The sequence below is a fragment of the Camelus ferus genome, chromosome 1 (assembly GCF_009834535.1).
Source record: "Camelus ferus isolate YT-003-E chromosome 1, BCGSAC_Cfer_1.0, whole genome shotgun sequence".
In the NCBI taxonomy this organism is placed as follows: Eukaryota; Metazoa; Chordata; class Mammalia; order Artiodactyla; family Camelidae; genus Camelus; species Camelus ferus.
In genome coordinates this window covers 20,589,836-20,613,681 of record NC_045696.1, presented here as the reverse complement: position 1 = coordinate 20,613,681, position 23,846 = coordinate 20,589,836, and the positions used below count along the sequence as shown (strand labels likewise).

Here is a 23,846-nt window from a genome sequence, read left to right as displayed (position 1 = left end):
TCTTTTTGAATAGATTATTAATTTATTGGGTATCTGATTATTAATTTATTGGGTATCTTTATGAAATATTAATATAAGCACCTTATTACACTTTCATGCAACCGACATATTACATATCAGTATCAAATAACCTTTATTCATGCAATCATTGATTTTTTCATCTATAAAATAAATACTTTTTTGACACCCAGTTACTTGTAAAATACTGTGCTAGGCGGGTAAGAATAAAGACCAAGAGAAATGACTTTTTATTTTCTTATCTATGTAGCAACATTATTTTGTAGACGAGGTAAACGTGGAACCAAATAATTACAATGGAGAAGTTGTCTAGCTGAGGAAGTGATTGTCTCAGCCAGGATTAATAAGAGATTAGAGGGTGTAAGAAGTCTTCATAAAGTAAGCAACGCCTGATTTGGAAATTTAAAACATTAAACTACATGAAGAACGTGGGAGCAAAAGTATTCCATGCCAAAGACAAAAATCTTTGATTAACGTAGTCATTTGAACTGGATTACTTGGTATCAGGGATACTTTACATTCTAAGACTATTGTATATATAGGGCATTCTTTGTACTGGCTTTTTTAGAATGTGAGCCTTATATTTGCTTAAATTTCGTTGAGTAGAATGATGACAAAGTAGTTCAAAGAGCATCTGAGTTGAGTATGAGTGAAAGTATCATCTAGAAGAAACTTTTAGACACCGAGGTTGACGGCACATCCTATCTTCCAAACCCTTGTCCATTCGCTAGAAAGCCAACACTCCAGGGACCTATGTGTCTCATTAAGCAAAGTCGTTTCTTTTAGGCTACTAGAAAATTCTACCAAAATATGATTCCCCATTGAGTCTGTTTATTGTTCTAAGTTTTGCTTCTTGACCTAGAGTAAAGTAAGTCAATTTTATCTTCTGTATGTCTGTTTTGATATATTTTGTATATCTTTTAAAGATAGTTTATGATTTTAGAGTTCCTAATTTAGTGTTCAGGTGATTTCATCCTTTGGTTATCCATCCACTTTATATGTTCTCAAAGGCACATTCAACTGTGAAATTATATGATTCAGTTTACATTATTAAACAGAAAAGTAACTATCCATTGCTTAGATGACTGCTATAATTTAGAATAGGCTAGAAAAGATGATAAAAAACAGAAGATGGCATCAGGAAAACAGGTTTGAGCAACTGTTTTTATATCCTTAAACTTTAGTTTCCATGTATATGAAATAAAGATAAGATTCTCTTACTTCACATTGATTTTACTTAGATTCAGTGTGTTTGAATTAACTGAGATAAAGTTAGAGTATATGAAATGAGTGACATGCATAGAAAACAATAAGCTGAGTCAAGGCAGTCTTATGAAAGAGAAGTGTTTGCCTGGAAGTGTTATTATTTATTATTATTATTATTATTATTATTATTATTATTATTATTATTATTATTATTTATTATTATTGAGATAGAATTAGTATATACCATTGTGTAAGTTTAAGGTGCACATCTTGATTTGATACATTTATATAATACAGTATGATTGTCACCATAGTAGTAGCTAAATTCTATTATGTCACCTAAGTATCATTTCTTTTTTTGTAGTGAGAACGATTAAGATCTAGTCTCTTAGTAACTTTGAAGTGTTTGTGTGTGTTTGGGTGTATCTCGTATTCTTAGATTTTGGTGATCCTGGGCCATTTGTCTCTACATTCTGCTGACACCCTCCACAAAGGGAGAATTATTTAAGCCGTTTTACTGTGCAGAGCAAGTACTTGATTGGGATGTGCTTTGAAACCAGTTCCTTCATTGGGTGGAGCTGAGAAACTGTCAGTTAACTTACAAATCCTTTCCAGTGTTTCTTGTCTGCTTCCAGCGTAGTAAAGGGAATTGGGCCAATTGCTCAATGATTTGTATCTCTGCATGTGACTTCCTCAGATTCCTACACAATAACTTAGAAAAAGCTTTGGTGCAGATTTACAGAAAAAAAATGTTTAATATTTTTTTTAGGTACTTGTACTCCTTTTGGCTGCAAAGTCTAGAAGGAAGAAATTATTGGCATAGTTGAGTATCTGGAAAAAACGTTGCTGACAGAATGGCTGATATAAGTTTGACTACATTGTTTTGATGGTTCCCTTTGGTTAATCTCATCTTAGTAATTCAACACCATATTAACATCTGGTAGTGACAGAGAAATCTATCATAGCACTATAGGACTTGCAAGTCCCCCACACTTGAAACATATTACTTTTCATATGGTGTTGCCTTGAACTTTAGGAAATGAATTAATCTTTTTAAGTTTAAATTTTCCAATCAATAAAATGCATATAATAATAGTTCCTACTTGCTAAAGTATTAGAAAAATTAAAAGAAACATGAGATCTTATGGAAAGCAACCATTCCAGCTTTGAGCATTCAGTGAGTTGTCAATAAGTATGAACCATTATTATGTATTAAGTTTTACAGAAAATGATACTTGTTGTCTTTGTGGTGTTGCACAGCATGTAAAAATAATGACAGATTTTGAGGAATCATTCTCTAAATTTTTTGGAACAAAATAATGTTAGGTTTGGAGGTGTACCAACTAGTCAATTGTATACTAGTTAAGCACTTGTGGACCATAATAATTAGGTAGAATTTTTTTCCCTCTATTTCACTAAACACTATTCCATCAAAGTTAATTTTACCAAAAACAGTTAATTTACATCTCTAGACAACTGGATCTTTATACGCTGGCTTGGGGGGAACTCAGATAATTCCTTCTCTTAGAAAATAATTCATGACCACCTCAACACTCTCTTTTCTCTAGGATTTCATATCTCCCAGAGGGGTCTTAAGGGGTCAGTGAAATCCAGATCAAGAAACCCTGATCTGACAAGATATTTCACCCATAAACCCCAATGGTTTGTTCTTCTCCCTCTGTCTCTCTGTCTCTCTGTCTGTCTCTCTGTCTCTGTCTGTCTCTCTCTCTCTCTCTCTCTCTCACACACACACACACACACACACACACACACACAGTCTTTTTCCTAAATACAGTGTTCATTTCTAGAGTCTATTCTGTGGTGGAAAAACACTTTTTCACCTTTGACTATTGCTAGAGGCTTCCCTTGATACCTTTTCCTTTGACATCAGTAAACATATTGAAATGAGAGACTCTAGGGGACAGTTTCATTGTTGCTGCTGTTAGTTAACCAATACAGTATCATTAATCAGACTTTATGGTGACATTTTCTTTTTAAACTAATGACATTTTGATTTTAATCCAATGGCATTCAGATAAAATATATTGTCCTACAAGTAAATATTTTAAAAATTTTATGCATATTTTAGGTTAAGAGAATTCTAGGTTATATTGAAAAAGAAGTCAGAAAATCTAAAACAAATAATGTATATTTACCAGACATTAATTTACACTATTGTGAAATTGTATTCGTTATTTTATTAAATCACAAGTATATTTAAATACATACACCTATTTGAAAGTTATACTTTATTGACTGTTTTTAGAGATTGTAACAAAACTTAGAAATCATGTAAGCTGACTGATTTTTCAGTGATTCAGAAGGAAATAATTTAGCTATTTTACCCTGCCGTATTTTACATTTTCACCCCGTGCTATTTATTTCATCTCCAAATGACTATCTTTTTCTTAGGAAAAATATATACTACAAACATATTAAATCAAGGAAATCCTATGCATAGAAGGGTCTCTTGATCAACAGTCCTTATATACTGCTGTTTTAGGAATATCAAGGTATTAATGAATTCTCTAAGAAAGGAAAAAAATGATCTTATTACATCGCTACCGAGTGCATTGATACAGTGTATTATTAGGTTTGCAGGTTTACATTTCTTCATGAAGTTTTCAATTTGTGGAATAAAGACTTTATTACATAGTACAAAGGGCCTAGTGTTTTACATTTAACTTCATCAATTATAGAAGCATTTACTTCTAGTCACAATACTTACTCTTCATTGCACCTAACATGTAAATGGTATATAGCCATACTCCACAGTCATTTTAACGTTTTCTGTGTAGTGGGTGCTATTTAGTTGAAAGGAGTTTTTTTGCTTTTTTTAACTGCAGTACTCTCAGGTTAGCAAGCTTGTCAAACTTACAAGTTAGACAAAACAAATCAAACTCCTAAGATGTTTCGCTAGTTAAACTTACAAAAATGCATAAATTAAAAAACCTCATTCACACATAATATTCTGGGTTATAACTAAAATAATATTATACCTTCTTTGATGGTTCTTTTGATAACTGCTGTCCAGGCCAAGTGCAGGTGTTATGTGGCTGAAGCTTGTATCGTTTGAGGGAAGGGGGAGGCTTTACGTCTGTGATTCTCAAATGGGGATCATCCACAGGCTCCCAGCTGGGGATTTTGAAACTATCTGGACATCTTTTTATTGTCGCAGCTACTGGAATCTAGTGATTAAGGGCATCGATGTTGCTAAGTAGCCTACAAAGCACAAGACAGCCCCTCCCAGCCCGCAACAAGGAATTACCCATTCAAAAGTGTTAGCAGTGCCTCTGTTGAGAAATGCTGCTTTAATTAAAAGAATTAAAGTATAAAATTAAACACAGGAGTGAGTGACTCTGAAGAATAAGCTCCATTAATTTGATAGGGAAAACTGATTCAGCTTTTACTCCAATACAAAATCCCAAGTCACATATCTTTCTTTCTGGATACTGCCTTAGACCTTACAAATTTCCACCTCTGGCTAAAGGTTTCAGAAGAGTGGAGAAACTAATGTGCTTTAAATGGAAGGTCTCTGTCTAATGAATTTAAAAGACAACTACATAATACATGATAATGAGATTGGCAAGCACCAAGTTACAATGATTTGATTAACTTAATGGAGTCTACAGGGGAAAATGGATAGAAACTTCACAGATTGCAGGTAACATTTTCCTAGAAGTAGCAAATTAGTGAAAGTAAGAAGTATTTTAAAGTTACTTTAAAAATTTATTTTATAGCTTCTGCACTTCTTTGTCATTCAAGATGTAATCACTTTGCACAACTCTGATAAAGTGTCTTACAAGTTAAGTATTCAAGCCCTTATTGGGGACGGACAGCTATTAAAAAAAGCACGTACCAGGTGGCTCTGCATGAGGCCTGTGACACTAATCCATGCACCCCCCCACACACACACACACACTTCTGGCTTTCTAAAAATAGCCTGACTCATTAAACTACCAGAATTTTTAAAATAAACAGAAACTCAAACTACTTAACTTGCGTATATTGCTCATAGTAAAAGTAATATTCTTTACTGCCAAGCTACCAGCTGCATGGTGTTAGTGACGAGTCTAGCCAAGGTTAGGCTGAGTGGTCTATACCTCTTCTACCTACCACACCACTAAGAGGGTCATCATGCAGCCCTTTATTTAATCGGTAATTATTTAACTTATATTTGGGTGACATCACACTGTTCACAGATACACAGTCAGAAATACAAATTTGTATTACTTTAACAGTGTTTCTGCAATGCTTGCTGTTTTGCTAAATAGAGGTGATTTCAACCTTTCAGAAAGTTAAGAAAACAAAAAACGGATATTGCTGTGGTTATCTGAGAGTTTAAATTTTGTAAGGAAGAAACTGGCCATATAGGCTTTTATGTATTTTTTGAGAAATATATTAAATATCCAAAGCAATGCTCACTTGCACCTAAAAATAGATACTATTCATAACCTTCGCGCTCATACTTATTTATATCTTTATCTTTCCTTCTGTTCAACAGCAGGCTTCTCAAAAGAACAGTGTTCCCTACCTCAATTACCCCGCTATCCACACAGCTCTTAATATTTCTTGCATTCTGTCCTCTTTACCCCCTGCACCAAATCATCAATACTGTTTTGCGGAATATCTTTAAGCTCCTTGGTTCCTGTAGAGTTGTAGGTATACCAGTAAGTGCCTCATTTTCTTGGCATCTCTATCAGTTGACACAGTCTTCTTAAGATTACTCTTTTTTTTTCATAATTGTCATGGTTTATGCAAATAATGTCTTCATGTATTAGAAATAAAATTAAAAATCAAAACGTAAGTGTCAACAAGGCTTTGAAGAAATTGAGACCCGTGTACGCTGTTGGTGAGAATATAAAATGAAGCAGCCACTATGGAAAATGGTATGAAATTTTATTCAAAAAGCACATGATTCAGTAATCCACTTCTGGGTGTATAGTCAAAAGATTTGAAACTAGGATCTTGAAGAGATATCTATGCTTCCATGTTCATTGCATTGTTCTTAATAACCAAGATGTGGAAACAAGGTTAATTGTCTATTGACAGATAAATGAAAAAAAAAAAAGAAATTGGTATACATATACAACTGAATACTAAACATTATTTTTAAAGCTTTCATGAATTTGATTATATCTTTTTTAAGCCAAGATACTACCTCTTTAAGTCCACAAACTTTTCACCTCTAGTGACTCCACATCTGGCTGAAGGTCCCTTCAAATGAACACCATATTTTGTAGTCATGGCTCGTATTTTACTACATTGTCATTGCCCATTTAATTGTTAGTTTTCTCCTCTAAGGGGCAACTTACTGGAGGATAGAAACTGTCTTATTTTGTGACTTGCTCTTAACCCTAGGCACAGAGCAGGTGTGTGATAAATCTGTGTTAAAACAAAATAAACAGAAGCAGCCACCCTGCTGTCTGATTAATATTCCTCATTCTCAGTTCTAGATCTGATTCTTACCTGCTTGAATACTTTCTTGAGTCTCTGACAATCATTACTATTTGTCTACACAAACTCCATCTCACAAAAAAGCCTTTATCTGAAAATAGGTCACAAATTACATTGGGTGTGATTATGTATTCATTTGGAAACAACCATTTCAGTAGCACCAGCTCTGTGAGAGCTCTGGTTAATAAGATACAATCATAAGTCTATTGGGAATTTGTGAGAAAGTTTTAAATTTCTTGATAAAATGGGAGGGAAGTAGCTGATGTCACCCTTCCACACTCCTGCTTGATTTGTGGAACATAATATGTAGAATTGCGGCAGCCATCTTGATTCCTCAAGGCAGCATGTGAACAGGAAGTCAATGTGCCTCAGGATAATATAAGGGAAATAGATTAACAGCTGGAGTCTTTGGTAACATTTTAGATAACTAAATCAATTCCAGCAACTTCTTCTTCCTTGATTTTATAGTATTCAAGAAAAATAAACCCTCTTTAAATATCCTTAGTGTTATTTGTTTTTCAAACAATGGCAATATTCTCAGTGTATTCATTAAAAGCCCCCGACATTCAAAATCATCCTTTGCTCCAAGTTTCAGTTTTGTATACTTTCTTCTAATCACGACAAAAAACATTGCACTTCAAAAAGACAAGGTTCTCAATGTTTTGGAAAACTCCACTTGAACTGAATGGCACAGGAATTACAGTGAATTGGTCACAGAAAAAATAAACCCCCCCAAAAAGGGAAATATTCTCTGTATTCCTGCATGAAATTTTGTAATGAAGATATTCATGGTAATGAAGTGGACTGTTATTTATTACTTAGAAATAATAGGGAACTATGCAGATTTGGAGTTCTAGGATATTTATGGACATTTGTGGATTTATGCAGTCTTTATAATAACCCAGAATAAACATTTTTATAAAAATTCATTTCACATATTTTGAGACTTACAATCTTTTCTGGTCCCTTTAGATTCTTATTTAATATTTTGAAATACAAGTTTAGATAAAGAGTGTCTTCTGTGTAATCATAGCTGCTAAGTAACTGGAGTGGTCTTTTATATGTTTGAAACCAAAAGAGAGAAGTAAATCTTCAAAAATCCTGCAAGAGAAATAGGTATTGTCAGTTCACTTTACCCATATCTGATATCTCAAGTGTGAAATTAATTCAGGCTTTGCAACGCTTAGCTGTTACAGAGATAAGTATAGTTAATTTCAGCTATACTGTGATCATTGACATGATAAAGAAGTTGCTCAAATATGAATACCTATACCTCACTGGAAACGTAGAATAAGCAAAAATGACAATATAAAACGGCAAAGTCAATTTTAAAGTTGTCTGTCTTCTTTCTTGATTAATAAACATTACCAATATTGACTGCCTGGTCTTCCAAATTGCAGTCCTTTTTTTTTTTTTAATTTCAATTAATTAGAGATCATTTAGAAATTGTATTTTCCTTTGTAAGTATTCATTTTTCTTGCTCAAGTAGGACCCAAATGGACTCTGATTTGATTTAGTAGAAAAACTGGGGAAGGGAAAACAAGAAACCCATGACAGGGAATAGAAAATAAATAAATAGCAATTCTCTAAAAATTAAATGACTGAGGGTGTCCCAAAGGGCACTGAAAAAGGTAGCCATTCTAGGTATTGAATAGATCTAAGTCATTGGCATTTGCGTGATCATTTTTTCTTTCCCAAAGGGATGTTTGAAGGAGTTAGAACTCCTTTAGCATTAGTGGATGATATTGTTAGCAGCAACAAAAAAGAATAATGATGTTAGCAATAAGAAGCTTTTTCCCATGAGGGAACAACTACTCTCTTGTATTTCCCCTCTGTTAAGGAGAAAAGATGATGGAAATCTTTTTAAAAACTCTGAGATGATAAGCAGCACATGTATTCATTTTGGAGGTCAAGTGCCCTTTGGTTTCATAGCCCAGTACTTAGAATGGAAAATTCAGTGAACAAGGGCTTTTCACAAATTTGTTTTTTGACGAAATATTTGAAATATGCAAGATAATATGTATAACATGTATTGAAGCCATGAAGCATAAAGTAGAATTGAACAATAGAGCCCCCCCCAAATACTGGTATTAGTGTCATTGAAGTGATTTCTGTTCTTCTTCCATGTTCCACGATGTTGCCATCCTTGTGAGTCATCCCACACAAAAAAATGCTAGTGTGAACTATTTGTTTATCAGTTTCTTGATTTTCTTCTTAATACTGTTAGTATCTATGTGAGTATCTTTTAAACAATATGTTATCTAGTTTTGCTTTTATTTAGTCATTATAAAAATGACTTTGGATTTGCAGATACTAACTAGTATATATAAAATAGATAAACAACAAGTTTATACTGTATAGCACAGGGGACTATATTCAATATCTTGTAATAACCTATAATGAAAAAGAATATGAAAACGAATATATGTATGTATATGTATATGTATGACTGAACTATTATGCTGTACAGCAGAAATTGACACAACATTGTAAACTCATTATACTTCAATAAAATAAAATTTAAAAAAACAATATCTGAAAAAATAATGACTTCATACTCTAGGGCTTCAAATTCTAGAGTTTTTTTTTTTTTTCAAGGCAGAATATATCTATAAGATTCATGAAGCCATATTCATTTCCTTTAAATGTATTAGTCTCCCAGTGGACATATGTAAGAGTTTCTAGGGTATAAAGTTATGAAAGGAGTTGTTGGGTCATTGGATTACTTTCGTAATAAAATGGTTGGTTCAGACATTCTTACTCTAAAGTTCTATCTGAAGTTTTCAAAATGTAAAACCAACACTTTAATATATTAAGTTATTAATGAAAAATACTGAATAACATTTTAGGAAATATAAAAATTCTACTGCAATTAACTAAAATATCTGATGCAAAGGTTCATCCTGACATAAATTGCAGAAATATCTTGCCTGGCTATTTAGAAATCCATAGGAAGAGTCTTTAATTGCTGAGTCTTTTCCCACCTACATTAACATAATTATTTTAAATACTAATTATTTATTGCTTTGCTAGATCTCAGAACTATAATCATAATAAGCAGCAATCTACCAGATTGATTTTTTCCTGATTATTTCATCAGGAAATATCATTCTAAATTATTAAAATCTGCCTTAAAATCACATGTCTTTATACTTCAAAGAAGGATATAAGAAAATAAAGGTTTATGTTTTTATTCATATGTTTCTTTTATAAGTATCTTATTCTGATTAAGAGAAAATACATGTTTGTGGATAATAATTGTTAAGAAAGGGACTTTAGGAAAATCCACTCTTCATTAGGAATCTACAGAACCTTGAGCTTCGCTGTGGGTACGTAGCCAGTCGGCCCCTGTGACTCATGCTTATTGATGAGAGCTGTTTTCAAGCAGGCAGCTGTGATGGGAAGCACAGCAATCATTCATCTAGAAACACTTGATCAACAGGAAGGGTAAATGGTGATGGTGATTTCTTTCTAGAAAGATAGGGCAACCACGCTTGATAAAACTAAACAAAATGAAGTTTTAAATCATCATATAAATTCCATCTGCAACTCCTTGGACTTCAGAGAAGATGTGACTGTTGATTTGTTTGATTATGAGTATTAAGGTAAAATAAAGTAAGTCGCTAAAATAGAATGCATACAAATCCAAAATTTTCGGAAAAGTTGCGCTTTCCTGCTCGTTGCTGACCAGACTTTTATGTGCTGTCTATGGAACGTGAAATGCGATTGAACGGGTTAGAAAACGAGGCTGGCAGCACTGTCAGTGTATCCTCTGTCTCCGTGAGAAAATCTCCTGGGGAGACTGTTAATCGGCACTTCTGTGTGCTCTGCATCTGCAGACACTCATTTTTCTTCTTGGACCACCTTTTATTTCACTCCAGCATTGTACATGATTTTTACTACCTTTCTAAGCAGCTAAAGACTCAATGGGCTTTGTGGTTAAGTCCCAACACTAGTGTCTCATTTATCTGAGGTCAGTAAATACACGCAAAGGGCATTCTTTGGAATGGTGATGTTTTAGCTGAAAAATTAAGGAGAATTTTTCCACTCTTCCAAAAAAGATGTCAAGAATCCTATGGATAAGAAATAGACAAGAGGTTCCAAAGCACGGCGGGTGACTTAGAAATGTGATAGGGTTCCAAAAAATTTATTAGATGCCACAGAATTCCTGGTTGGGTCTGAAATGAAGACACGTCAAACATTAGCACCTGAACATGTAGAACAATAGAAAAGTTCCTCCATGTGTAGTTAAGCGTGTACTTACAGGAGAGAAGAAGTATAATTGTAGTACCTGTGACAACAACAGTACCACACGGAACCTATAACCAAATCTGATACATTATCTGAAAGCAAATGTATTTCAGTTTATTTAAAAGATAATCTCTTTTTTAAAAATCTTGTGTTCCCTTATGTATACCTGTATCATTTCATACTATGCAGAATATGGAATGCATGGAAAATGAGTTTTGAAGAAATACAGGATTGCTCTCCTGTGGTTTAAATGGCATTTTTATTTTGCAGTGCTTTCGTATTTATTGATGGGTTGCCAGGATGGAACAGAGAGTATGCCATATATCCTTGACCTCATTTCTCCTAACAGTAACACCAACATAGCTATGGTCAAAGTAGGAGATTAACAATGCACCTTACTTCTTACGAAACTTCAGGTTTTATTTCAACATTATCAGGTTTTTTTTTTTCCACTACTTTTTTATGTTCCAAGAATCCAATTAAGAATAACGCATTACATTTAGTCATCTAAGTCATCCTAGTCTTGGATTGTGACAGTTATCAACATTTCCTTGCCTTTCATGACCCTGACAGTTTTGAAGGGAACCAGTCAGAGATTATGATGTGTTCCTAGTCAGGGTGAGTCTGATTTTATCTTCCTCATGCTTAGTCTGGGGTGCCTGAATTATAGGAAGAATACCACAGAGGCGAAATGTCCTTCTCATCCCATCGCATGATGGGATGCGTCAGTGATAAGACCGGGAACATGATATCAACATGACTCACCACTGGTGATGCTAAACTTGATCACTTGATTGAGGTATTGTCTGCCAGATCTCTCCATTCTAACGTTTCTATTTCTTCCATACTCACTAAGAATATTCCACACTCAGGAATGGGTAAGATGATTAAAATCTACATCCTGAAGGAGGCAGTATCTATGTATTATGTGGAATTTTGTAGGGAAGATTTATTTATCTCTTCCCTTTTTTGTTTTTCAATCATTTATATCAGTATGTTCTTGTTTACTTATTTTATATGAGTTACAATCCAATCCTACATCATTTGTTTTGTTGTTCAAATTATTCTAAATTTACCCATCCAGAGCTCTTTTGGCTTAGCTCCGGGGTCCTTTTGACATGTGTCCTTCCTTTTGGTTTTGGAATGCTTCCTGTTTTCTGAGACAAGAAATTCCACACTCAACTTGCATATTCCCTGCCCAACACTCTAATCAGTAACTTCCCCAAGAAGGCATAGTTCCTTTTGTTGGAGAATAGCACTTAGAAATGAAGATCTATTGGGATGTTACTGCTGTTAGGCCCACTCAGCAAACAGAACTAGGAAATATGTGTTCATAGGCTATCCCAGGTATATCCACATACCTATAAATATTTTTTTCCATCTATCTGTTTTGTCTGTCTGTCCATCCATTCATCTCTCTACCTACCTATTAAATATGAATTCAAACCAATGTTTCCAACTCTAGTCCAAGATCACAAGGTTTAGTCTAGCCTCACTCTGCTTATTTGTAACTTCTTTCTCTGACGGTGAAAATCTAGCTTCAGTTACCTAACATCTACTTACCTATTTTTTCAACTCTAGTACTGATGTAAAGTTCTCTCATAATTTTTAATACATATCCTTGTGAGAAATAAATTTACAAACTATATAGTACAGGGTTTTTATATACAGTTAGAATTGTCTTACATTCTCCAGTCAAAGTACTGTTATGCAGAGTTAACGGAGGTCAGCTTTTTTTTTTTCCTTTTTGTAGGTTACAGCATACATTTATGGCACAGATTAATTTATTACAATCTGCATTTCATCCCAAGATTCTCTAACATCCTGTTTGTTACTGTTATTATTATTTTTGTTGTTGTTTGTACATATGGGCAAACCTTGTTTTACTGCACTTTACTCTCACAGTTACTGCATTTTTTTACAAATTGAAGATTTGTGGCAACCCTGAGCTGAGCAAGTCTGTCAGCACCATTTTCCCAACATCATTTGCTCGCTTCATGTCTCTGTATCACATTTTGGTACTTCTCATAATATTATAAACTTTTTACATTCTTAATATATTTGTGATGGTGATCTGTGATCAATGATCCTTCATGTTACTACTACAACTAGCTGAAGGCTCAGAAGGAGGTTGGCATTTTTTAGCAGTAAGTTATTTTTAAAGTATGACATTGTTCCTTTAGACATAAGGCTACTGCACCCTTAACGGAATACAGTATAGTATAAACATAACTTTTATATACACAGGGAAACCAAAAAAAAAAAAGATTGTTTGACTCCCTTTATTGTGATATTTGCTTTGTTGTGGTGGTCTGGAACCAAACCTGCATATCTCAGAATATCTCCAAGTTAAGCCTGTATTAAAGTTCACTGTTTATAATATATAGTACTATGTGTTTTGACAAGTGCATAAAATATCTACTACACAAGTGTTATGCAGAACACCTTCTGCTTTACTGACAAAAATTTACAATTTACACATGTTACTTCCATCTGGAGTACCGTGTCCCAGTCCTCTTTGCCAGGTAAATATATGTTCTCCTTTAAGATTCAACACGAGCATCACTTTCTTGTTGGGGCTTCTCTGACTCAGGAATCTCTAGGATCTCCTGCCTCTAGGCTTCATTTCAGCTGTGTGTAGTCCAAATGTCAGTTTATCTTTATGTTTTCACACTCTGTTTTTCATCTCTACACAACGATGCTTAGAGCAGAACTTGGAGGAATTGTAGCTGGTTCTGAGGCATGCTACTGGAACTGGTAATAATTCGTTCACCAGTTTCCTCCAGATGGGTACAAACCATGGCCATGTCTTAGCGTTCCTTGGTTTTGTCTTCTTTTGGCCTGAGATGCTTTTATATCTATCCGTTTGTCCACTATTCACCACTCTCTGGTCTTTAATAATATTGCTTAGTCCAAGTTCTTCCCCCAGTCCTCAGGCCACCCTTCATGTTGTTGATCTCTGCTCTCCACGTGCTTATTAGATGTTGACATTCATAGGTATTCTATTCTTAGTTTACAGAGAAGATAGTGTCCCTGGGAATTTTCAGCCTTACCTCTAATAACCCTGCCAAGAATAAATTAATAACCAATACTAATATGCCTCCATCCAAAACTTAACTAATGAACTGTGTATTTTGATATTTAGGTAACTACGGGAAAACTCTGTTACACAAATAACTTAAACTCATCATTAACTAAGGACATTATCCCCCAGGTCTGTTCTTCCTACTCTATTGACCACACTGATTGATGGCAGTGAGCAATCAAAATCTGGACAATCATTTTAAAATCCAAGTGCAAAATTTTCAGTAATCCTTTTCCAATTACCACCTTTCTGTATAGGCCACTCTCTCTAACATCCATTCAACTACAATCATTTAAGCCCATTGCAATTGTTAGTATACAGATCTTACCAAGTTTTAATGGCCCCTTATCCCTCAGCTGCCAATATTCACACTTATTACCTTACCCAGAATAAATGTCACAGGTGAGGATTACAGGTTTTTCATGCTTTCACCTTGAACTCCCTTGTCATTTTGGTGGTTTTGTTTACTCATTTGGAAGAATAAACAAGCTGTCACTCAATCAGACACGCAATCACACTAACTGGTTCCTCCTTAATTGCAAAACAACTCCTTCAAGTGAGACTCTTACTTTTTAAATTAATTCTCCTGAAAGGTGATTCTCATATGTGGAGCTTATAACTTGTTTTCTGACCCACACTTGTGAACTATTACCCTAGGATCACAGGTTATCATATTTGCCTTTGAAACTCTGTTCAACTTGTTGAGAAACCATCTTTTATTATACGAGTTGAATTAAGATGAAGTCTTTTCTCTTAAACTATTTTAAGCATTGATTTATTGTATGTGTGTGTGTGTGTGTGTGTGTGAGAGTGTGTGTGTGTGTGCTTGGTAACTAGGGATGTTGCTTTTTATTACTGTGGATTTTTTTGTAATTCATTTTCCTTAGTCATTTGTAAGCCCTCTTTATCCAATTTTATTATTATTTACAGAAGTATCCATTTATGGAGGGGGTTGATGACTTGTAATCATTGCATGCTGTTGTATTTTTTACAGAATAAGGGTCGTATCTGGGAAGAAATCTCCTGACAGATTCAGAGAAAAGGTGAACACTTATACATTACACTTATACAATCAGAAAATAAATACACTAAATATTGGAAACTGCCAGTGGAATGAGTTAGGGACACAGTCAATGCCTGTTGAAGTTAAATTGGGACTCATGGAGAAAGGGAAAATGTGTGACCAATGTACATGTTTTTATTAATTTTTAATAGACTTCATTTCTTAAAAGAGCTTTACATTTATAGAAAGATTGAGAAGATGGTGCAGAGAGTTTCCATTTACTCCACATCCAGTTTCCCCAATTATTAGGATTTTATATTAATATGGCATATTTGTTATAATTAATGAAACTGATGTGACACATTATTATAAACTAAGGCCTATGGTTCATTTAGATTTTCTTGCTCTTTACCTGCTGTTCTTTTTCTGTCCCAGAATCCCATCCAGGTTACCTTATTATATTTATTTGCCCTGTTTCCTTAGGCTGTTCCCGCGACAGCTTCTCAGACGTTCTTTGCTCTTGATGACAGACAGTTTCCCCGGTTAATTTTTTAAATGCTATTTAAGTGAATACTTCAAAGTATAACTCATAAAAAGAAAAAAACTACTTTTCATGATTTCTAGAATCTGATGATATTAAAGGTCTTTAGGGAAAAAAAGGCAGTCCATTTACATATCAACAGGCTTCAGAGGGGAAGAAAGACAAAAGCCTATAGTAATTAAGTGCTGCTATAGAGCAAAAGAATTTATACCTTCTTCTACATGGCCTTAGGCAATTCTGAAGCACTTTAATAATCTATGCCCAATGAGTTCTTTATTTATAGTGCATTCCAGTTTCCATTTTTAACTAAAAAGACAAGTGAGTCAGCTCATTGGATATCTTTTCTTTCAAAATATGCAAGTATTTCTATTTCTCCTGAAATCAAGGAAGTATTTCGAGATATGCAGAGTCTGAGAGATATCATTTCTACTTGTCTTTCCTTCACGCCATTTTCCCCTAAGGGATAGTTTAATTTTCTTGATGTTTGTTTTTAAAGACCTACAGGAAATAGCAGTTAAAAGCAAATGTTTGATGCTGTGGAATTTGTTTTTTCTGCCTTGAAAATTGGTGTCAGGATGACACCTAGAACTCGTTCGTCAGTCAGCAAGCACAAATGCATTAAGGGCTTAATCTGTGCCTGCAGAGTAAATCCATGGGATACAGAGATGAATGGAAATGGCCCCCTTCGGGGGGTGCTCTGTCCCATGGTTTAGTCATATGCATTCCAGCCACGTATAATTACTGAATGCCTATTCTCTGATAAGGTCTGTGACAGGCCTTAAATACTTAAAAAGTTACTGTCCTGAGGGTGCTTGCAACTTGTAGGGAGGATAGAAATTATTTCAAATTTTGATATGTTTTATGCAGAAATATGTAGTGGTGCTATAAATGTATAATGGGGTAGAGCCTTACTAAGAAAAGTCCAACCTGCATTCACACCTAACACTGTCACAGTACTAAAGAAAGACCTTTCCCTTCAAACGCCCGCATAAGTTAAATCCACCTGCCATTAACAGTTTTGTGCCAGAAAGTTTTGTGGAAATAAAAATCAAAGTTGTGTGTTTGGATTCTGGCCAAGACGTGATGTTTGTAATGCATATGGCGCTCCCATGCAGTAGCCTGGTGTGCGTCCTGTTGCCAGTCTGAAAAATGAGCACAGAAAGAGTAAATGAAATTTGATTAGCAAGTCTTCTTTTTTAAACAGATGTTGTGCCTGATATAAATTATTCTTTTAGAATTTCTAACATATGCCAAAGTATTTATCACAGATTAACTGCATGAACTTGCATGCTATTACCTAAGCCTTCTGAGTGTGAAAATGGTTGCATTTTTCACAGTTCTGATCAAAATATATATGAGATTGGATAATTGTTATTCAGGCCAGAGAAACTATATTTAAAATCCTAATAAAAGATTATATGAAACTGCGACATTTTCTAAGCCATTTTTTTATTTTTTGCCCTATTCAAAGGTACTGAAAATACGTTTTAGAATTATTATATATTGTATTACAAATACACCTTAATACTAAACATTTTTCAAAATTGCAAAAAATACTTGTATCTGCTGTTATCTTACTTCTGATTTTCTCATCTCCTTCACAAATGAGGTTTTTAGTCCCAGAAATTTCCTAGTACATTGTATTATATATTATGTTATATTTAAATTCATTATTCTGTATTATTGGTTTGTTGAAAATTGTCAAATACATACTTCCAAATCAAGCTGGGATTTAGTAAGCATCAGATGATTTGAAACATAACAATGAAAATAGTGTTTTTGAAATGGATTTAGCTGCTTTCAGTGTTGGTTTATATCTCATTTGGGGGCATATGAGATTGTGCACAGGACATGAGTAATTTTCCTATATCATGATAAATATTTTGCCCTTGTCACTATTGAAATTAAGTTCTTATCTTAAATTGACATTTTAAAAATATAAGCACTAAGGGATGTGTACCATTAGAGAGAGAGAGACTGGCTATTAGCATTAGGAGTGGCTATTCCTTGTTTTGTTGGTGTGCTTTGTAAGATAACTTCTTATTTGGGGACTAAAGCCAGAAGAAGCTAATAAAAAGAGGAGCTATATTTTCTCATTAACTTATTCTGTACTGCTTTTCTTTATTTTTAAAAGGAAATTAGACTGGGAAAAATCAATGTCAGAATTATATTGCTTCCAAGTAAACTCTGGATTGAGCCTGGTGAGGTTATAGTTACTATGGCAACAGAAGTGTGCTCTTTAAAACATTTTCCATCCTAACTACTCTTCTACTTATACTGAGTGATTTCTTCAAAAATAGGGCTCGTGGGGGTGTAGTTATGAGAAATTGTATTCCCTATAAGGATACATACCCATATAATTTGTTAGGAGTATCTGTGGCATATGGAGGTTAATTAGATATAAGTGTTGCCAACATGAATTTTAAAAGCAGAGTATTCCCCCAGTAAGTAACCAAGTGTGGAGAAACGTGAAATGAAGAAGTACCCTAAAAAGAGAACTCAGATGACACTGGAACTGATACAGACATCTTTTGGATTTATGAATCAATACTGGAAATATCTTTCAGAAAGTGTAAGATGTTAAAAAAAATGTGTTTTATATGTTAGACTTTCGCAGGTCAAAATGGGTGAGTCATGATTAGCAAATTGCTTCCAAAAGATATGTAGCAATGATTTTCATTTACAGTACTTAAACACGTTGACGTAAAGAAGGTTCAAATCCTTTAGATGATAACTTCACACATTTTCATTACCCCTATTAAAATTTTAATATATTGGTTAACTATTTTACAACTTAGCATTTTGATATTTTTATTTTCACCTAATTTCAAGGAAAAGTTACTTTCAAAATATTTCTTCTCTTTTGCATATGAAAATGCTATTTTTAAGCCCCCTTGACGTGTTTTTTTTCCACTCATGAAGGTTTTACTGGGCCAGCTGATAAAATAAAAAGCTTTCTATATAGAAAGGAATGAATCTTGAATCATAAATCTATTACTTACTACCTAAGTGATTGAGGCAAATCACCTAAACTTTTTGATCCCCAATTTATTTACCTCCAGTATTTGGATAACAACCACAGCTAACCATTTTGCTTTATTATATGTCACATAAAAACAAATATGACTATTACATTCATCAAATTGAGCTGCAACAAAGTCTCACAGAGTGGATGGCTTAAACAATAGAAATGTGTTCTCTCACAGTTCTGGAGGCTGCAAGTCCAAGATCAAGGTAATGTCAGACTTGGTGTCAGATGAGGCCTCTCTGGCTTGCAAGTAGCCACTTCTCACTATGTATTCAAGTGGCCTTTCTTCTGTGCACATTTGCGAGGTCTGGTTTTCTTCCTCTTCTTATAAGAGCACCAATCCTATTGGCTTAAGGCTCCATCCTATGATCTCACTTAGCCTTTGTTACCCTCTTATAGGTCCTGCCTTCAAATACAGTCATGTTCGGGGTTAAGGCTTCAACATACGAATTTGTGGAGGGAGGACAATTCAGTCCATAAAAGCAGTGCTCTGTAAACTGTAAATCACAGAATAGGAATTAATGACTTATTATTTCTGGTTGCCTTCTTTTGTGATGGGAGTGTCTCCCTTCAGTAAATGATTAACTAGCATTTCAGCTTCAGCCAAACTAGTCCAACCAAAGCAACAAACTATAAAATGGTCTTTGCTTGTAATATGTGTTCTAATCAATTGAGCTGACTAGACCACTTTAAACAAACACAAATAAAATGGAGACTCTCACGCTTTTTAAAAATGTCACTTTTAAAAACAGTGGCTCTTTATCATTTTAAAGTAATGATATTTCCCAGTTAATATTTTTCCTCCGGATTATTAGCTGAGTCATATTCAGTAGTTACAAGTAGTTACATCATCATTAGCTCCCTTCCCTCCAGCTTAAGTGACACTCTTACATTCTGTATTTATTTCACAGTTTGCATTCACAGCCGTTGCTTTTTCTTTGACCGAGCTTCCGGTACAAGGTAGCTTGTGAAACAGAAACTGGTTTGCTTTTTAATGTAGGTGGAGAAGGTATGTGTCACAGGGAATCCTTAGCCAAAGAGATCACTATGAGGTCTGTACTTTGGGGCTAACACTCAGTAGGCAGTATCACCAAAGTAGAAAAGACAGCCAGGACACGCAAAGCCTGGATGTTTTCTACCATAACCATGTCCCACGGACATGAACTTTTCATTCTGGGCCATGTTATGGTTCCACTGTACATGGGACTCAGAATTCTCCACTAAGCGAAAACCACTTTTAAGTATAAAAGAGTATAAAGGCTTTATTTTCTCCCCATCTGTTTTTATAAATATATTTTGAAACAAACCAAATTATGCCTTTGTGTAGAAATATCCACTGGGTAGAGTGGAACTGTTTTAGATTTCTGGGGGATAATGTGACCTTGAGAAAATACATTTCTTGTCGTTGAGAAGTCAGTCTACAGAGGGTGCAGCAACTGCCATGACAGGACTAACCTGCCACATGATAGAAACTTGATGACGATAAATGACTGTGGAAAAAATTAATTTGGGGGGTAATGAATCATCATAGGCTTTACATCAGAAGGTAAAGACCATGTCCTTATAACTCCTTTGTCAGGTTATGAGTACAGGTCGAAACACCACTCCACTTTTTTTTTTACACTGAATGGAAAAAAGGCTGAATAATAAGAGCATAACAAGATAGAGTTTATACTGCAGCATTTTATGCCATTTTATTAAAGTATTTTTTCTAGTCACTGTTTTAATTAAAAAGAAATATGCTATCTTAAGAATAAAATACACTGATTTTTATTTGAACTTGATTCTATTTCCCTATGGTTTATTGAGGAACGTATAAAGCATGCTAGAAAGCAGTAAGGACATCCCTATCTCTTGTAAATCTGACAGTGTTCTGTAAAACTAAACCTGAAAATATAAGAGCAGTAATTTCTCTTTCATTTTGTACGATGTTGACACATCCTTATCTTAATTTTCCTACTTTTTAGTTGTTTGCACCATGCGCTGCTCTACATGTGATATTCATAATATTTGGGAGAATTAACTTGTTCTACATTGTCTATAAATCCACCTTTTCACTTAGAACATTTTATAGCATTTAGATTATACATTTTATAGCATATAGATTAGATTTTTGGATGTTTCCATATTTAGTCAGTTGTTTGATAAGAAAAAGAATGATACATATATTTCTTTAATTGAAAAAGCATTTTTAAGCAGTCAAAATAGGGAAAATTTCATTTTAAATTGGTTTCAAGTTTTGTCTTTTGAAATGAACATTAAAAACTTCCCAAAGGAAAACAAAACAAAACAAAAAACTCATGGCAAATGTGTATTTACAAATAAGATGTGGTCTTTAGTTACACATTTGAAAAAATTAACCATTTTCTTATGCCAAGTATTCTCACTTACACAGACTTTGTCATCATAGGGTAATAATCATATCAATCTATATATTGAAAGATATTTCAGACAACCATTTATATGGAAAAATATTTTTAGGACTGAAAAATGACTTATATGCAAAAGAATTTCAACCCTAAAAAGATAGCATCATTGATAAAATTTGTCTAAGCTATGAAATAAGAAATCAGAGGGGCTATTTTTGTGCTAAATTAAGTACTTAGTATCTAAACTTGAGAAGCATATTTAAATATTGCATCCATTATTTAGATTAAGAAACTATTTAAAAATATAAATCTAAATGTGTGAAATAATGACACGTGATATGTATTTTTCAATCTGGAACTTTAACCATAAAAATCTTTTGAAAAGATTCAGCTAATACATGCCCTAATTCAGATACTATGTTCTTTTCTTATATCTTCAATATAATGTTACTATGTCAAATATCAAGAAATTATCTTTCCTTTGTCTAAAATTTGGCAATATAATCGGAATTTTGTCTCCATTGGCAGATGCATCCTAGAATCACTTTTGCTGTTCAAAACCAACTATAATATTTGGCTGGTAGGTGTCCAGGGCTAACTTTTATGCACTACTCCATGCAGTTTAGGGTCTACTAATGAATATTCCAGTTCCCCTGGAACTGGAAGTATTCCCAGAAATCGACTGCCACCAAGGCCCCAATAAAATTTTGAAACCTTCTTCAAGAGCATACAATTTCCTTTAAAATCAAATTTCTGTTAGTCAGTAGCTACAGAATTGCTCCAAACTGCTTGAACATCCTGAAGAGATAGCCCTAGATACAGCCCTCCTAAGAGACTGACCTTTCTTATCCTGAAGGTGTTGTGCCTTTAATTCTGGTGTCCGTCACCAAGTAGCAGTGTTACAGGTGGATCTTGTATGTCCAGCTTTCACACTGGACATGGATATCTGAAAACAGTTCAAAAAATTTTAATTATTTAGCTATTCATTCATGAATTGATATATAATTATGTGACTTTTCTCACAGCATAACTGTTGTTATTTGCTGTCATCCATCTTCAACCTGTGCTTATTGAGAGAACAGAAGAGGATGAGGTGAGATTCATGCTCACCTGGTGCTCTGTCAGGATAAGGTCAAACCAACCGGAATACAGTGGTCTCACTGAGTTGTGAAGGGAAAACATTATGTTTTGGGGCTGCATCATTGTCTAGAATTGTATGTCAGGGTGCTGGAAAGGATGGAGCTCAGTGGGGTTGGGGGGTGCCATTCTGTATGGATTTCCCTGCTGGCTCTTGAGAACATTCAGTGCAAGACTTCACAACACTTTACAAAGGAGCTGCTGTGAGATTAAGAGATGAATGGTCAGCCATTTCCAAAAAAGGCTGGAATTCTAGACCATCAAGAAGGGAGACACCTCACAAAGCATCTAAGAAATTCTTTTGAACATCTAGAAAAAGCTCTTGCTTGAGAGAAAGGACAATAAGTAAAATGCTACACACTATGACTGAAGTTAGAAAAGAAATATACCGGCTCTAAAAATAAAATCAAGCCTTTTAGATAAAAGTTATCCAGCAATAGTTTAACTGTCTGGCAGAACAAAACTCAAAACTTTTTAAAGGAAGACAAAGATATACCATTTATGAATCACCTTGTTTGGTATACAAACAAGCCATGCAGAAAAGCAGAAAATGTTTATCACTAGATTTAGTCATTTTTATTTAAATTTCTAAATGATTTTCCATGTATAGAATTACGTCATTTGCAAATGAGAGTTTTATTTCTCTCTCTACGTTTTTTTTTAATAAATTTTCTTTCCTTTTTTTCATCGCTTATTGAATGGGCCATGTGAGGAAATACATTGCTCTCTTTCTATAGATTGAGATTTTTTAAGAACACATCTTGTAATCATTAGAGCAACCATTAAAAGTGATCCAAAAAGATATAGGTAAAAAGCCTTGAAGTAAATAAACTGTTATGTCTATATGTCTGTCTGTATATCTATCTACTTACCTATTCAAAAATCACAAAAGAGTTTTTAAAAAATCAAAGACAGGAGAGGCAAGGAAGGAAAAGAGGCACATAGAAAACAAAGAGCAAGAGGAGGCTGTAAACTCAAGTCACTCAACGATTACTTTAAAGTTAAAATGTTAAGCTGTCTATATGCTATTATAGGAGGTACACTTTGAGTGTGAAGACACAGGAGGGTTGAAACTAAAAAACTGGGAAAAATAATACCATTGTATAAATCATTAAAAATAGAAAAGTTTGAGTGTACTGTATTATTACAGAACCATATGGATGTCAAGGTAAAGAGTACTGATTAACATTTAAAAAGTGAAATTTTATAATGGTAGAATGAAAAAAATCTAAAGAAAGTTATAAGAATCCTTACATGAATTCATCTAGAGAGATCTTCAAAATATATGAAACTAAATCATATGGTATTAAAGAAAGAAAAAAACAAACCTGCAATCGCAGAGATTTATCACCACTGTCCCAGTGATGAACATAAGAAAACTTATAAAAGGTTTGAACAAAAACTATGCAGTAATCAACATTTACTAAACACTTTACCCAACATCTACAGAAAATAGTTAACAAGATAGATAATATTTTGGGCCATAGAAAATGTTTCAAGAAATTTCAAGTGAGTGGAATTTGCAGGTTAGGTTAAAAAACTGTAGGATACAAGGTCAACGTACAGAATTCTATTTTATCCCTAAATAGTTGCAGCCCAAAACTGGAAAACATTAAATAAAAATATAACTTACAAAAAAATCAAAGTACATTAATAATAATAAGGATGAATTTAACAAATGATATATACAAACCTTCCACTAAAAATGATAAAACATTGGAGATAAAAATGTTAAATATAATAAAGAATGA

The 23,846-nt window shown here is 34.0% G+C and overlaps 1 long non-coding RNA gene across 1 annotated transcript; it reads right to left on the bottom strand.

Annotated features, from left to right (window-relative positions):
- Positions 1–7,208: 7,208 nt before the first annotated feature.
- On the bottom strand, positions 7,209–23,179 carry LOC116662758. Its single transcript, XR_004318781.1, has 3 exons — positions 23,170–23,179; positions 18,246–18,249; positions 7,209–7,516 (listed from the first exon to the last, which is right to left on the bottom strand). It is a non-coding gene; the product is annotated as an uncharacterized LOC116662758 (long non-coding RNA).
- Positions 23,180–23,846: the final 667 nt, after the last annotated feature.